The 15,278-nt window shown below is 51.0% G+C and overlaps 1 long non-coding RNA gene across 1 annotated transcript; it reads right to left on the minus strand.

The window, feature by feature from the left end:
* Positions 1 to 1,238: 1,238 nt before the first annotated feature.
* LOC147344705 (uncharacterized) lies at positions 1,239 to 8,209 on the minus strand. The gene is made up of 3 exons (XR_015154984.1): positions 8,060 to 8,209; positions 5,439 to 5,600; positions 1,239 to 1,320 (listed from the first exon to the last, which is right to left on the minus strand). It is a non-coding gene; the product is annotated as an uncharacterized LOC147344705 (long non-coding RNA).
* Between the last annotated feature and the right edge of the window lie 7,069 nt (positions 8,210 to 15,278).

Genomic DNA, 15,278 nt, shown 5'->3' on the forward strand with positions numbered 1-15,278 from the left:
TGACTCATTTGTGAGGACCCTGATGCTGGGAAGATTGAAGGTGGGAGAAGAAGGGGACGACAGAGGATGAGATGGTTGGATGGCATCACTGACTCAATGGACATGAGTTTGAGTAAACTCTGGGAGTTGGTGATGGACAGGGAGGCCTGGCGTGCTGCAGTCCATGGGGTCACAGAGTTGGACATGACTGAGCGACTGAACTGAACTGAAGTGAGTATCAATAGTGCACATAGGTCAATCCCAGTCTTTGAATCCATCCCACCACAACCCCTCCTCTCCCCTCCCCCTTGGTATCCATAACGTTTATTCTGTCTGTTTCTGTACTTCTGTTTTGCAAATTAGATCATCTATACCATTTCTCCAGATTGCTGAAAACTGTCTTGAGGGCCCTTGCCCTCCCCCACCTGTGAGTGCATTATTCTTAGTCTCTCAGTCGTGTCCGACTCTTTGCAATCCCATGGACTAAAGCCTGCCAGGCTCCTCTCTCCATGGGATTTTCCAGGCAAGAGTACTGGAGGGGGTTGCCATTTCCTACTCGAGACCTAGCACGTTGTTTAGAACAAGGAAGAAAAGTTGGACACTATTAAATGTCGGAGAGAATGAATGGGAAAAGCAATTCTCATGCCCTGTTGATTGACTGCAAATCGATCCAGCCTTTCCGAAGAGCAGCTCGGCAGCACCCACTGAGGCCGAAACACATGTGACAGAAGCCCGAAATCCCACATGTGCACGCACACTGGCGGCACGAAAAGAGAAACGCCACGGAAAGCAGAAACACGTCAACGTCCATCCGCAGGGGACAGACGAGCAAGCCCAGGCGCATTCATGCCACGGGCGTCTATACGCAAGTGTAGTCGATAAACAAGAGGTAGCTGATCAGCATGGGTGATTATCACCACCATAGTGTCCAGTGAGAGACAGCAAGTTCCAGGAATCTGAAAGCAGCCCAAACAACATCCCAAGTTGTTCACGGACACACGGGGAGGAGCACAGAAGCCTTCACGACGGCCTGATGACCCACACTCCAGTCCAGAGGCGAGAGGGAAGGCCCCACCAGGGGGCTGAAAGGAACGGAGCCTGAGCTGTAATGTTCTGTTCATTTTATATTTTGAGAACGCTCAGACCCAGGAGAACCCGCCTGCCAATGCAGGAGGCGCAAGAGATGTTATAGACCTAGGTTCACTCCCTGGGCCAGGAAGATTCCCTGGAAGAGGAAATGACAACCCACTCCAGCATTCTTACCTGGAAAATCCTATGGACAGAGGAGCCTGGTGGGCTATGGTTCATGATGTCACTTAGAGTCAGACACGAGTGAAGCAGCTGAGCACAGAAAAGACAGAAAATGGCATTTGTTAATTTAGGGTGGTGATGCTGCTGCTGCTGCTAAGTCGCTGCAGTCATGTCTGACTCTGCGACCCCGTAGATGGCAGCCTACCAGGCTCCTCCGTCCATGGAATTTTCTGGGCAAGAACACTGGAGTGGGGTGCCATTGCCTTCTCCAGGGTGGTGATGGGCCCCTGGGAATTTGTTCTATGGTCTCTGCCCTCTTCTGCGTTTTAAACATTTCGAAAAAATTAAAATGAACGAGAAATGATATCCTGAATTTATCTGACCCTTTTCGATTCATAATGAGTTGTTCCGCAGCAGGTCTGATGGCAGAAGGAGAAGGAACACCCCCCCCTAAAATGGGAGAGTTTCTTGCCGACACACCCTCCTCCCCGTGAGGGAGCTGGCTGTCTTCATAGTTGCCTCCAGGAGACCTTTTAAAAAAAAACCTGGACATGGTAGGCAATATTGATTCACATACACCCAGAGACACAGACGGGGAGGAGAGGGTTCAGAGCGAATCGATACATAAATGCATTTCTTCTATTTCTGACCTTAGATCCTATGTGCTGATGGAGGGCCTTGCCACTTATCTTAAAAGCAGTGTTAAATATTAATTATTAGTCATATGGCTTGGCCCCCGGGGGGCCACCCTCCCCCATCCCCGGGTTCTCTTGGGGCTCCCGCAGCCCCTCCCCAACTCGGCCACCTGGAAACACGGGCACCTTTAGATGAGAAATCACCACGATTCTTGTTCTCTCTACCAGCATAACCGCGGACAGGACAATTACGGAAACAGAATTCATTGTTGGAACAGGCTGAGCTCATAATATTAGTGTGGATTTTTTTTTTAAAAAATCACTTCTTGGCCAGGAATTAAAAATAGCTCACTTGCCCCCCTCTCCCTTCTCCCCCTTGCCAGATTTAGAATCTGAGAAACCTTGCTAGGTCACCCCTTGTTGGTATTCCTGTAGCACCTCCTATTTGTAACACGCCTGAGAATCATTCCCTGTAAATACCAGTCCTCTGCAACACTTCTGCGCATGAGTTTCGAGTTATTAGCTTCATTTGAAAAGCAAGGAGATGGAGGCAGAGAGGTGACTGCACTGAAACTTGGGACTTTGCCCGCAAATTTGAGAGGAATTTCAGCTCCTTCTCCTTGTTGGTCCCCTTGCAACTACCCACGGTGGACGCTTTGCCACTGTAGAATTAGAGAAAATAATTCAGTCAAGGCCTTGAGGGTGCTTTTTTTCCCTTACCGACACGAGGGAGTCTGAGGCCTGTTGATGGAGCCCAGCCAGGAGAACTCAGGGGCCCGTTGCCTGTCTGAGGCTCTGGCCACGCTGTCTATCAGCTGTGTGGGTTCAATAGCACCTCTCGCCCCTCCCCTCTAGCGTTCATGTCCACCCAGGACCTTGGACTTGACGTTATTTGGAAATAAGGTCCTTGCAGATGTAATCATTTAAGTTGGGATGCAGTCACCCTCAGTAAGAAAGTTACATTTCTGATAAGAACAAAGGAGGAAGGCCACGTGAAGACAGAGGCAGAGACTGGATGGACGAACATGCCAAGAGCACCCAGAAGCTGGGAGAGGCTGGAAGGATCTTTCCCTGGAGCCTCCAGAGGGAGCCCCAGGCTGCTGGCACCTCGGTTTCAGACTCCTGGCCTCCAGAACGCTGAGAGAGCACAGTTCTGCTGGTTTGTGGTATTTTGTTACGGGAGCTGCAGGACCCTAACACACCTGGGACCTGACTGTCACCGTGCACAAGCGCCTTTGTCTCCAGGCGACACAGGGTTCTGGCCTCTAGCATTGCACCAGTCAGGAGTCCTGATGCAGAGCAAGCTGATATCCTTTGTCCCACTTACAAAAGCAGACTGATGAAGTCCAAGACTTGGGGCTAGCTGGTGTGCATGCGTACTCAGTTGCTCAGTCATGTCTGACTCTGCAACCCCATGGACTGTAGCCCACCAGGATCCTTGGCCTATGGGATTGCCCAGGCAATAATACTGGAGTGGGTAGCCATTCCTTTGTCCAGGGGATCTTCCCGACTCAGGGATCAAACCGGGGTCTCCTGTGTCTCCTGCACTGGCAGGTGGATTCTTTACTTGCCGAGACACCTGGGAAGCCCTGGGGCTACCTGGCACTGGATCACTATTTAGAAAAATAAACATTTCTGTAAATAAATGATGCTTTCCAACCAGGGACCAGGGTTGGAACGTTTCCCCAAAATAAAAAGCAGTTTTGACTTCAATTTTTTCTTTCTGCTTCCTTCCTTCTTTTTCTCCTCCTCCACCCCCTTTCATTGTTTCAGAATACCAAATTGCACGTTACATCATTCAGAAATCTAAGTTGACCAGATTTGAGGCAGAGAAAACTACCTGAACACTTATTTCAAGTTCACACACACTTTCTGAGAAAGCAGTTGCTGAAATCCGACTGATTCGAAAACACTGAGTAACACATCGCTCCAATACTTTGGCCACGTGATGCAAAGCGCTGACTCGCTGGAAAAGACCCTGACGCTGGCAAAGATTGAGGGCAGGAGCAGAAGGGGGCAGCAGAGGACGAGGTGGTTGGATGGCATCACCGACTCCATGGACATGAGTCTGAGCAAGCACCGGGAAGTAAGAACAGGGAAGGCTGGCGAGCTGCAGCCCATGGGATCGCAGAGTCCGACACGACTGAGCGACTGAACAGCAGCACAATTGCAGGTAGACCTCAGAGAGACTTGGTTTGGTTCCAGGACATCACAGTAGATCGAATGTTGAAATTAAGAAAGTCACATGAACGTTCTGGCTTCCCAGAGCCTAGAAAGGTGATGTTCGCACTTTTACTGTAGCCTATTAAGTATGAAGTACCATTGTGTCTTAAAAAAAAATAAAAACACACATGCCTTAATTAAAAAGTTCATTCTTGCTGATGAATGCGCCTCACCCTCTCAGCCTTCAGAAAGTCATAGTAGTAACTCAGATATCACTGTTCACAGGTCACCATAACAATCACAGTAATAATGAAAAAGTCTGAGAGGTGGTGAGAATGATCAGAACGTGGTACACAGACAGGAAATGAGCAAAAGCTGCTGGGAAAACGGAGCTGAAACACTTGCCAGATGCAGGCTTGACACAGACCTTGGCTTGGTGGAAAATGCAGTGTCTGCAGCCAGTAATCAAGGAGGCATGCCCGTACACTTGAGTGAAACGCTCCCAAAGGCTCGGCGAGGCCTCCCAGCTCCGGGGAGCTTGCTGCCTCGAAGCCCTGAAAACTGGCCCCGACCTCATGTCCCCGGCTCTCCATTCACACCAGAGCGCCAGCATCTCTCTGGGTTTTACTTTCGAGAAGCTCTTCCCTAACCAATCCTTCTCAAGTTCCAGTGTCCAGACGGGTCACCTGCGAGTGTCCAGAAACTGCCGCAGGTGGGGTCTGCTTCTAACAGGATCGCGGGTGATGCTAGGCTGGTGGTCTCCAAACCACACTCCTGGTGGCCAGGGTTTCCATCACCTGTCACCTGTGACCTCTGGCCGATGAAGGACTTCCTGGCTGCCCGGCTCATCTCTTTAAAGTCCAAGTCACCGACACCACCTTAAGGCTGGGCAGCAAAGGACACACTGATGGCGCTTGACGGAGTACACAAGGCTTGGGCAGAGAGAGGTCGAGTGTTTGATTGTTTCGCCTTTTGATTCCCTCTGCCTCCAGGGGCTGTGGAGCTGCGTCAGCGATGCAGAGGAAAGAACGGAAAGTTCTTCGCGAAGCACACGGAGAACAGAGCTTTTGATAAACACACATCTTGAATCTAATCACAATGGTACCATGGGCTTCCCAGGTGAGACTGGTGGTGAAGAGCTCGCCGGCCAGTGCAGGAGACACAAGAGATGTAAAAGGTGTGGGTTTGATCCCGGGGTCTGGAAGATGCCCTGGAGGAGGGCCAGGCAACCCACTCCAGCATTCTTGCCTGGAGGATCCCATGGACAAAGGAGCCTGGCGGGCTACAGCCCAGGGGTCACACAGAGTCAGACACGACTGAAGTGACCTGGCACACGTGCTTAAGGGTGCCGCGTAAAGAATCACATTATGATTGGAGGTGATGTGAGCTGCCTCAGACCTTGTTGCTCACCTGCCTTTGGAGCCATTTGCTGTGAACAGGCCGGCGCCTTGCTTCCAGGGCGCCGCTCCCCTGCTTAGAGATCGGTGCTGCTGTTCTATTCGTGCTCGTGTTGGTCTGCTCCATCCCGCAGCACGGCTACTGAGGTGAGGTGGAAACCTCTATGTGCCAGAGCTGGGGGCCACATCATGGGGAGCAATCAGAAATTCAGAAATTAAAAGAGGAAATAATCACTACAATAGGGAAGAAATATCACACCCGTCTAGGTGAATGCACTTAACCGTCAAACAAAGATCTTTAAGATGATGGAGCACGGACTGCAGCGGAGGGGGAAAAAAACCAAGAAGGCAAAATGCTGCTGCGATTTATTCTGAGTAATCTCTCGCCTAGAAGGGACCACTTTCCGCTTCATAATCATCTACCAAGGAAGTTGTTGCTAACTGGGGAGGAAGGACTCAGGTTATGGAAATGGGTGTGAGGCTGGGGGTGGGGGCGGGGCGGGGATGGGGGGGCCCCCCCTGCTGTCTTCGGGTTGTGGAACCGCAGCCCCAGGTCACGTCTAAAGAATCGGGAAGGAGAGTCGGGGGTGGGGGGGGGGACAAGGGATAGAGAGGTGACAGGGAGGTGCCCACTCTGGCCAGGGCTGAATAGTTCATACCTCCAAGCTCAGAGAGAAGAGCTGCTTCGAGAAGGAAAAGAATGATGGTGATTTCACGGGGCCCTCTCTGCATGCTGAGGGGTGGCTTCTGCTGTTTTAGCGCCCAGGAAGCAGACTTGGGGAGGATAAGCCATCCGCAGGGCCGTTCAGCCTGCGTCGGCAGACCTCCGTGCACACCCCTACCCATCACCTCACCCTAGCTTTGGACGCACTGGATACAGCTTTTGGAATAATTAAGGAAAGACTAGGTATCCCAAATGAATTTTAAGTCACGTAGAATTTTTGCCAGGTTTTCCTTAATGCCGTGTGTAGGCTGCCCAATTCCCTGATGCTGAAAATGAACTTTGGGGAGGAGGGAGTGGGGACGGAAAAGGGAGGAGGGGCAGCCGCTGCCCTCAATATGATCATCGGTGCAGCTGTCAGAGAAAATGCTTTCAGCTGTTCACCACCGAGGATGACGTTAGCTGTGGGCTTGTCTATATGGCCTTTGTTATGTTGAGGTATGTTCCCTCTTATGCCTACCTTCTGGGAGTTGTTTTTTTAATCATAAAATTCATGTTGAATTTTATCAAAAGCTTTTTCTGCATTTAAGATGAGCACAGGGTTTTTATTCTTCACTTTGTTAATTGATTTGCAGATATGGATTGATTTGCAAATCCTTGTGTCCCCGGGATAAAGCCCACCTGACCATGGTGTCTGATCCTTTAATGTATTGGATTTGGTTTGCTTGTTTTTTTTTTTTGAGGATTTTTGCATCTGTGTTCATCAGTGACAGTGGCCTGAAGCTCTCAAATTCAACCAAACATTTAGAGAAGAGTTAACACCTGTCCTTCTGAAACGGTCCCCAGAAATTGCAGAGGAAGGAACACTTCTGAACTCATCCTCTGAGGCCTACATCACTCTGATACCAAAACCAGACAAAGGTATTGCGGAAAAGGAAAATTGCAGCCCAGCACTTTGAAACAATTGTCTAGTGGATTCCGCGCAGGACGCCTTTTGCTCACATGAAGGTAACTACATCCCAGATCCATGCTGCCCTTGAGTTCTGTTTCAGTTAAATGCAGGACACTCATAAAGCAGCAAGTTAAATTTACCAGGGAGCCTCCTGCGGCTCCCTCCGCTCCTTGCCCACCCTGCACGCACGCATTTCCATCGGTCACCAAGGATCTCAGGCTCTGTCCGCGGCCCCTCGAACCGCCTGCAAGGGCTCCAAACTGCTTCCGTCCACTGATTGAGGCACAGAAACTGAGCCAGGCGTGGATGCCCCACGGATCGCCCCGACACCAGAGCAGATTCAGGCAAGGCTTGCCCCGGCCCTGCTGAACCCTCTTCACCAGCTCCCTCTGCCCAGCGGGCATCACTCAAGCCGCCCTGCAGTACCCAAGAGGACCCGCACGCCAAGCCCCTGCTGCTCCTAAGGCCCTCTTCCCTCCAACCTCGCCAGATCCGGCCTCCCAGCCTCCGCGGAGCCCTGCTCCTCCTCTGCAAGTGCTCCCGCGCGAGACACCCTCCTCCGCACGGCCCTCACTTCTCTGACCTGCTGCTGGGTCTCCTCCAGGCTCCCAGGGCGCTGATGCATAGGTCCAGCTGGCACCATGAGGGGCTCCCCACGGGGCTGGACAGGGTGAGGTGGCCTCTGGCGACCTGTCCCTGGCTCTCCCCCGCCTCCTCCTTCGTCCATGGCGCGAGCCCCCTCATTAAATGCCCTGCACGCTGCAGCTGGGTCTGTCTCGGGGTGCCCTACCTGGCCGGAGGCTGAGCTTATGGGCGCAGCTGGGTGCTGGCGGAGGAGCTGCAGGTGTGAAGCGGGGCCAGGTGGGGGGCAGTCACCCTGGGGCACTCGAGCCCAAAGGTTTGTGTCCCGGAGCCTGTGAGCCGTCCTCGGAGGCTGCAGGTGAAACGGGAGGGGCATTGGGACAGGCTCCAGCCTTCCTGCGATTGTGCCCCTCCTGCCAGCAGGCTTCCCTGTCCTCACCTGCTGGTTCAGCGTACAGGTGTGAACGTGGGTGCTCCGTCCTGTCCGACTCTTTGCAGCCCTGTGGACTGCAGTCCTCCAGCCGCCTCGGTCCACAGGTGTGCCCACTCGTATTCTCTGTTCTGACGGTTCCACATCCGGGGCCTTGGTGATCCCGCAGGGCCCGCCCCTCCCCGGGCAGCTGGGTCCTAGAGACAGTAAACAGCTCAGCCGCGAGACACCTCCCTGTGCAAACCGGCCAACCCAGAGCCCGCCGCCCACCCCTCCTCCACCGGCTCCCAGCCTCTGGGCCACTGTCCACCTGCCCTCTCCACCCTGGGCAGGTTCCATGCAACCGGGACGGGCCCTGTGCCCCGGAGCCTGCGGGAACGATCCAAACCAGCCAGTCCTCAGCTGCCCACCCTGCTCAGTCTTGATGGGTGAACAGACATCTGGCCGTGCCCATCAGACTGGGGAACCAGTGACCCACATGGACCAGCTGTCCCAGGCAGGGCCGTGGCCCCGGGGGATGCCGTTCCTGAAGGACTCACAGCTAGAGCCTGTCTGCCCACGGCATTGCCGGCAGCTGGAGAGACAAGCTTCCCACCGGAGAGGGGGCTGGGGGGCGTCCATCACAGCCGCATCAGCCAGGCCTCTCAGATGACTAATCGGTAAACCACCATTATTAGAACGTTCCCTTGTTCACTTTAGTTTGCTAAATCTTATTTGCATTCACTGGGTACCTTTAATATATTATTTGTCTCTGCTGATATCACGGGGTACTTTAATTTGCAATAAAGGAGAACAATGCCATTGAACGTGTTCACAGGCCCCCTGGAGTGGGTGTGTGAAGTGTTAAATAATTAGGTTATTGATATTTTAAATGCCTGATGTTATAAATTCTCGGTGGATTGCTTCATGATTATTGGAGAGAGTTTTAGTAATTTGGGGGACTTTGGGGTTTTTGAACCTGGGAAGGCATTATATTACAGCCCTTAAAATAATGGAATATGGAATGGCAACCCACTCCAGCATTCTTGCCTGGAAAATTCCATGGACAGAGGAGCCTGGCAGGCTACACAGTTCATGGGGTTGCAAGGAGTCGGACAGGACCGAATGACTAACAACAACAAGTTCCTATTAGCAAAAATGTCGCTCTCTGACCCATCGTAAGGAGCATCTTAGGTTGTTTTTTTCACTTAGCAATCTGGCATGTAAAATTGTAATTCCTTCTTTTGAACTGTTACATGGGGACGTCCCTGGTGGGCCAGTGGTCAAGATTTCACCTTCCAGGGCAGGGGTGTGGGTTTGATCCCTGGTCAGAAGCTAAAATCCCACTTGTTCTTGGCATGTGTATATATATTATCATATATATGTATATGGATAGCTGGTAGCTCAGGTGGTAAAGCGTCTGCCTACAATTCGGGAGACCTGGGTTCAATCCCTGGATCTGGAAGATCTCCTGGAGAAGGAAATGGCTACCTACTCCAGTATTCTTGCCTGGGAAATCCTATGGATGGAGGAGCCTGGTAGGCTGCAGTCCACGGGGTCACAAAGAGTTGGACACGACTGAGCAACTTCACTTTTACTTTCATATATATATATATAAACAATATTATAACAAATTCAATAAAGACTTTAAAAATGGCCCACATCAAAAAAATCCTTAAACTGTTGCATGATATTCTGTAATATGGATGTATAAAATTTATTCAGCTCCTCTCTATTGATGAAAATTAAGTTTGTTTCCACTTCCCCACAGTATTAATACAAACAATCCTTTGACATCCTTGGATTGTTTCCATTTTTTCTCCACTACAATGCTGTAGGAATCCTTCTTTTTCCCTGCTTCCAACCATGCTACTGCAGACACCCTGATACACACCTTTCACGCAGCACTGACCTGACTCGTGTAGGATAGATTCCCCAAAGTGCAAATACTTGTTCAAAGGACACGCATTTAAAATTTTCATAGCTGTTTACTGTGCGGTTGATTCCCGTAGAGGCTGCAGCAATCACACCGTCTCACAAGGTCTGTGACCGCCTGACTTCCCACGTTCTTGCCAGCATTGGAGGCTGCTGCCCTCTGCACCAGTTGCTAATGTAACTGATGAAGAAGGATGTCTCATGACCAGTGTAGTTTGCTTTTCCTTGGTGGCTTGTGAATCTGAGCAACTTTTCCTAAGCTCGGCAGGCAATTTGGATTCTTTCCTCTGTGAATTGTCTGTCTCTGTTTTTGAACAGCTTTTCTCTAAAGTCTCAGTTTCCTCATCCATAAAATGGGGGAGCAATAGCACTTACCAAGGTTTATTGTCTTCACGCACGTGAGGCCCCTTACGACACAGGAAGTGCTCTTTCCCTCACTGGTGGGCACCAAGCTGTGGTGGCTGCTTCATCACTGCTCTCTCCGTCTGGCGGGTGGGGCCAGGTTAGGATGAAGGTGCCATCGAGGACTGGTGGAAGGCAGGAGCCTGCAGCACTGGAACCAGGACTAAGAGCTAAGCCTGGAGAATTGAAATGGGGGCAACATTCGTGGGGCGTTTTGGGGTCAAAAATGGGGCTGATCTTGAGCAGTAGCCAAGGGGGACAGTGTTCATGGAGCACGATTCAAAGTCCGAGGACTTTGCCTCAACAGCATCCCAGTGAAATGGGACCGATTGTTTTATCCCCATCCTGAGACTCAGAGACGCTAAGTGACTTGCCCACGGTCACACACCATGTGAACAGCAAAGCAGCAACATGAACCCAAGATTGTCATGAACCCCCAACCCCCAACCTCTCTGCTGTCCCAGCTTAAAAGATTGAACTGAAGCCGCTGTGCTGTTGGTGAGGGACCCTGACCACCTGGGTCCGTCCATAAAGCCCACGTGGTTGCCTATTCTTAATTTCTTGGCTAGGGTTTTAGGAAGAAGATGGAAAGCTCCCGAAGTCATTGTGAGGCTTCTGCGTTTCTATATCAAGCCGGCGATGCATTTGTTACCACACTAATTAGAGCAGAAATTAACCGAAATGCTGAGTTTTTAGTAGAGAGTGATTCTGCTGCAGGTGTCAGTAATTAGCGAAGAATGAGTCATTTGATGTTTGTAGACACAGCCTTCTCAACTTTCTGTTCAAAAATAAACTTTGTGGGCATATTGTTCCGCACAGCTCCTGCTAATGCATGTGTCTATCTGATGCTGTAATTCAGCATAAATGTTTTAAAGAAATCGATAACGCTGTCCTCCAGTGGCAGCACACAAATGGACGTTTCAAAAACGAAGGAGAGTGAAACATTTTTTTGGTGAGAAAGGCAGACACCTGCAATACAGCCACACAGAGATTACTGTTTTCTTGCACTCTCTTCTTTTCTCTCTCTCTCTCTCTGGTTTCTTGGGGGTATAAATAATTCACTTCCAAGATCCTGTCCTGAGCAGGGACTGAACAAACAAAGAGAATTCCAGTGGAGATCTGCAGACTTTGGAAATGACCTAAGAAATCCCACTTAGACTAGACTTTCACTGGTAAGTCCAGGATGGCATTGCTTGGCACAGCCTGAGTTCTGAGATGGGAAGAGAAGGAAGGGAAACTTCAAAGACATAAAGGTGCCTTCAAAAGAGAATCTACTCCTTTATTGAGCCAAGCTGGTTAGCCGACTCTGAGATGTGTGAGCATCTGTGTGTTTCAGCAGGTGGCACTGGAGCTTGGGCATTTTTTTCCTTATGAGCAGTGGTTGTGTGCCTGTGTGGGTGTGGTGTGTATAGGTGTACATGCGCGGGTGTGGCGTGCGTAGGTGTACATGCGCGGGTGGTGTGTGTAGGTGTGCCTGTGCGGGTGTGGCGTGCGCAGGTGTGCCTGCGCGGGTGGGGCATGCATAGGTGTGCCTGCATGGGTGTGGCGTGTGTAGGTGTGCATGCGTGGGTGTGGCATGTGTGTTTGCAGGCTTAGGACCAGTGTGTGCATCGAACATAACCTGATTAGACACACCCCTCATCATGGGTACTTGGGTCCACATTTCTCACTCTTGACCATGAAGGGTACCTGCCCCTTCCTACCACCTGCCTGGGTTCTAGAACATTCTCTACTTATGGCTGCTGTGTGAACCATGCCTCTGCACATGGGCTAACCTCAGATTGGCCAGCTGGAATGCTGCAGCCTGTGGCAAGGTGAGGGGACCCTGTCTTTCCTTGACCGGATCAACCATGATGGATGGCTCTTATGCTAGAGGCTGCCAAAAGTGTAGGGGGAGCTTGGTCCAATGGAGTCCCTTCAACCATCCAGCATCCTTAAGGGTAACTAGCACCATGGATCCAAACACATGAATGTTTTGGATTTTCCTTAGTGAAAAGTCTGTCTCTTTGAAAACAAGTCATAGCTATCATCCAGGAGGCAATAATGCACAGTGGTTGGAATATAAGTTTTGGTTTCAGGAAGACTTGAGTGTTTTCATCTATGAAATGGGCTGGTAACAGCCCCCCTCTCACACGGCTGTCGGGAAGATTCCGTAAGATGCTGTTGGTCTGGGGCTTGGCAAAGGGATAGATCCATGACTGCTCTATGATCCCTGGATTATTTCACTCTGAAGAGTCCTATGGACTTGATCCATCAGGGGCCCATGAGAGGGCTTCCAGCAACTAGAACAGGTGAGGGGTGGGTGGACACAGAGTAGGAAGAAAGCTGCTCAGATGAAACAGAAGGAAGAAAAAAAATCATCCTGTGGTTTGAGATCGTTCTGGGCTCTGGGTGACCCTGAGCAGTCCTGAGTGGAACTAGAGATTCAGTGCTGGAGAAGACTCGAGGGTCCCTGGACAACAAGGAGATCCATCCTGTCAATCCAAAAGGAAATCAACCCTGAATACTCTCTGGAAGGACTGATGCTGAAGCTCCAATAGTTTGGCCACATGATGTGAACAGCTGACTCATTGGAAAAAAACCCTGATGCTGGGAAAGATTGAGGGCAGGAGGAGAAGCAGGTGACAGAGGATGAGATGGTTGGATGGCATCACTGATGCCATGGACACAAGTCTGAGCAAACTCCAGGAGGTGGTGAAGGACAGGGAAGCCTGGGGTGCTGTAGTCCATGGGGTCTCGAAGATTCGGACACTTAGTGACTGAACAACAACAACGAGAGCAAGGAAAGGCAAGCTTCTGGTCAAGGGCCTAATGCCCCCGGCAAGAAGACAGGCAGGGGTTGCTATTTCCTTCTCCAGGGAATCTTCCCGACCTAGGGATTGAACCCGCGTCTCCTGCACTGCAGGCCGATTCTTTACCATCTGGGGTGGAAAGCCACCAGGAAAGCCTGGTAAAGGATAGGGCACTAAATATTTACGGCTTTGCGGGCCAAAGATCTCCGTGGCAACGACTGGCCTCTCCCCTTGGAGCCTGAGAGCAGCCCTAGGCCCAGGACGAAGGAGCGGTGGCCCGGCTCCAGTAACACTGCTCACGCAGAACAGCAGGGACTGGCCTGGGGCTCCGGTTGGACCCGCCCTGCTCTCCGGCCCTTTTGCAGTCCACGGGTGATTCCTGTGACCGCGCACTGTTCTTTCTGGTCTGTCTCAGTGGTACCCATTCCTTGGCGGTGGATACCGGGCTCTGGTCCCAACCACACTTCCCGGGCGGTGGGACTTCGGGAGAGTCGCTGGACCTTCTTGACATCCTGTTTCTCTACTGGTACGAAGTGGGCCTTCGGTCCCCCCACCCCCAGCTCCCAGTACCTCACCTCACCCATTCCCCCCTAGGGGACAAGGTACGTAAAGGCCTTTGAAAACTTCAAAGCGCCCAGGAATCTAAGGATGCTTTGCATCCATTTATCTCATCCAAGGTAGAAAAGTGAACCCCTGGATATGAAAGGCTGGAGAGGAGCTGGGTGATTCATCACCTCATTGAAACCCTCCCAGGTTAAATCTCTTTTTCAGAGAATTTCCTGGGGAGAAGTCAGGGCTGCATTCCAGCTAACAAATCCATTCCTCTGCTTTGACTCTGAACCAAATTCTGGGACCGCATCAAAGCCAGCCTCCCAGGGGCCTGCCTGGGGGCCGTCTGGGCCCCTCGCCCCCCAAGCCCTCCCCAACTTCAGCTCTGCAGATGGTGCCGCCTCCCCTCCCCCAGGCAGACCCCCTGTACCCCGCTGAGCTCCCCATGGCTGAGCCCCGCTGGGGTGGACGTCTTGCTCATTAAATTGGGGAACTGAAGCTTGTCCCCTGCCTCGTTCTTTAGCCTGGAGGGGATGAGGGCACCGAGCAGAGAGGTCGTGTCTCCGGTCCTGAATCTGTTCCCTTTGGAAAGCAGAGAGTCAGAGAGAGGCAGCGGCGACCGGTGAGCCATGAAGACATCCCTAAACTAATCAGGAGGGTGAAACTCAGCAAGCCCCTCAGGCTGGCTCGCCCCGCTCAACCGCCCGGCCCGGGAAGGTTTCTTAAGAAGCAGGCTGTGGTTCTTCCTCCGAGATGAGGCTGGTCCTGGGGGAAGGGGGCTTGTTAAATGGAAGTAGCTGACCCTGTTGGGACCAGGCTGTGCCGTTTCTACTTGGTCAGGTTCTGAGCTGGGGAAGTTCTTTCATTTTTTAAATGGATGGAAGGGACTTCCCTGGCGGTCCAATGGTTAGGACTTGGCACTTCCAAGGCAGGGGACCCGGGTTTCATCCCTGCTCAGGGAACTAAGATCCCGCAGTGGTATGGCTTGGCCAGAAATAAACAAATAAATAAAAATTTAAAAATAAATTAAAAAGAATAAAAGGAAGGACAGCCTGCATCTCACCGGGGGCCCTGCCCCACGATGTCATTAAAGGAAGAGGAATCAAGACTTTTTAAATTTTTTTATTATTTTTTATTTATTTATTTTTTAAAATTTAAATTTATTTATTTTAATTGGAGGCTAATTGCTTTGCAATATTGTATTGGTTTTGCCATACCTCAACATGAATCCACCATGGGTGTACATGTGCTCCCCATCCTGAACCCCCCTCCCACCATCATTAAAGGAAGAGGAATCGAGACTTTTTTATTTTTTTATTATTTATTTGTTTTTTAAAATTTAAATTTATTTATTTTAATTGGAGGCTAATTGCTTTGCAATATTGTATTGGTTTTGCCATACATCAACATGAATCTGCCATGGGTGTACACGTGCTCCCCATCCTGAACCCCCCTCCCACCTCCCTCCCTGTACCATCCCTCTGGGTCATCCCAGTGCACCAGCCCCAAGGATCCTGTATCCTGCATCGAACCTGGACTGGCGACTCGTTTCATATATGATATTATACATG

The sequence above is a fragment of the Bos grunniens genome, chromosome 25, assembly GCF_055505025.1.
Source record: "Bos grunniens cultivar Pamir isolate PY7600 chromosome 25, Bosgru_T2T1.0, whole genome shotgun sequence".
NCBI lineage: Eukaryota > Metazoa > Chordata > Mammalia > Artiodactyla > Bovidae > Bos > Bos grunniens.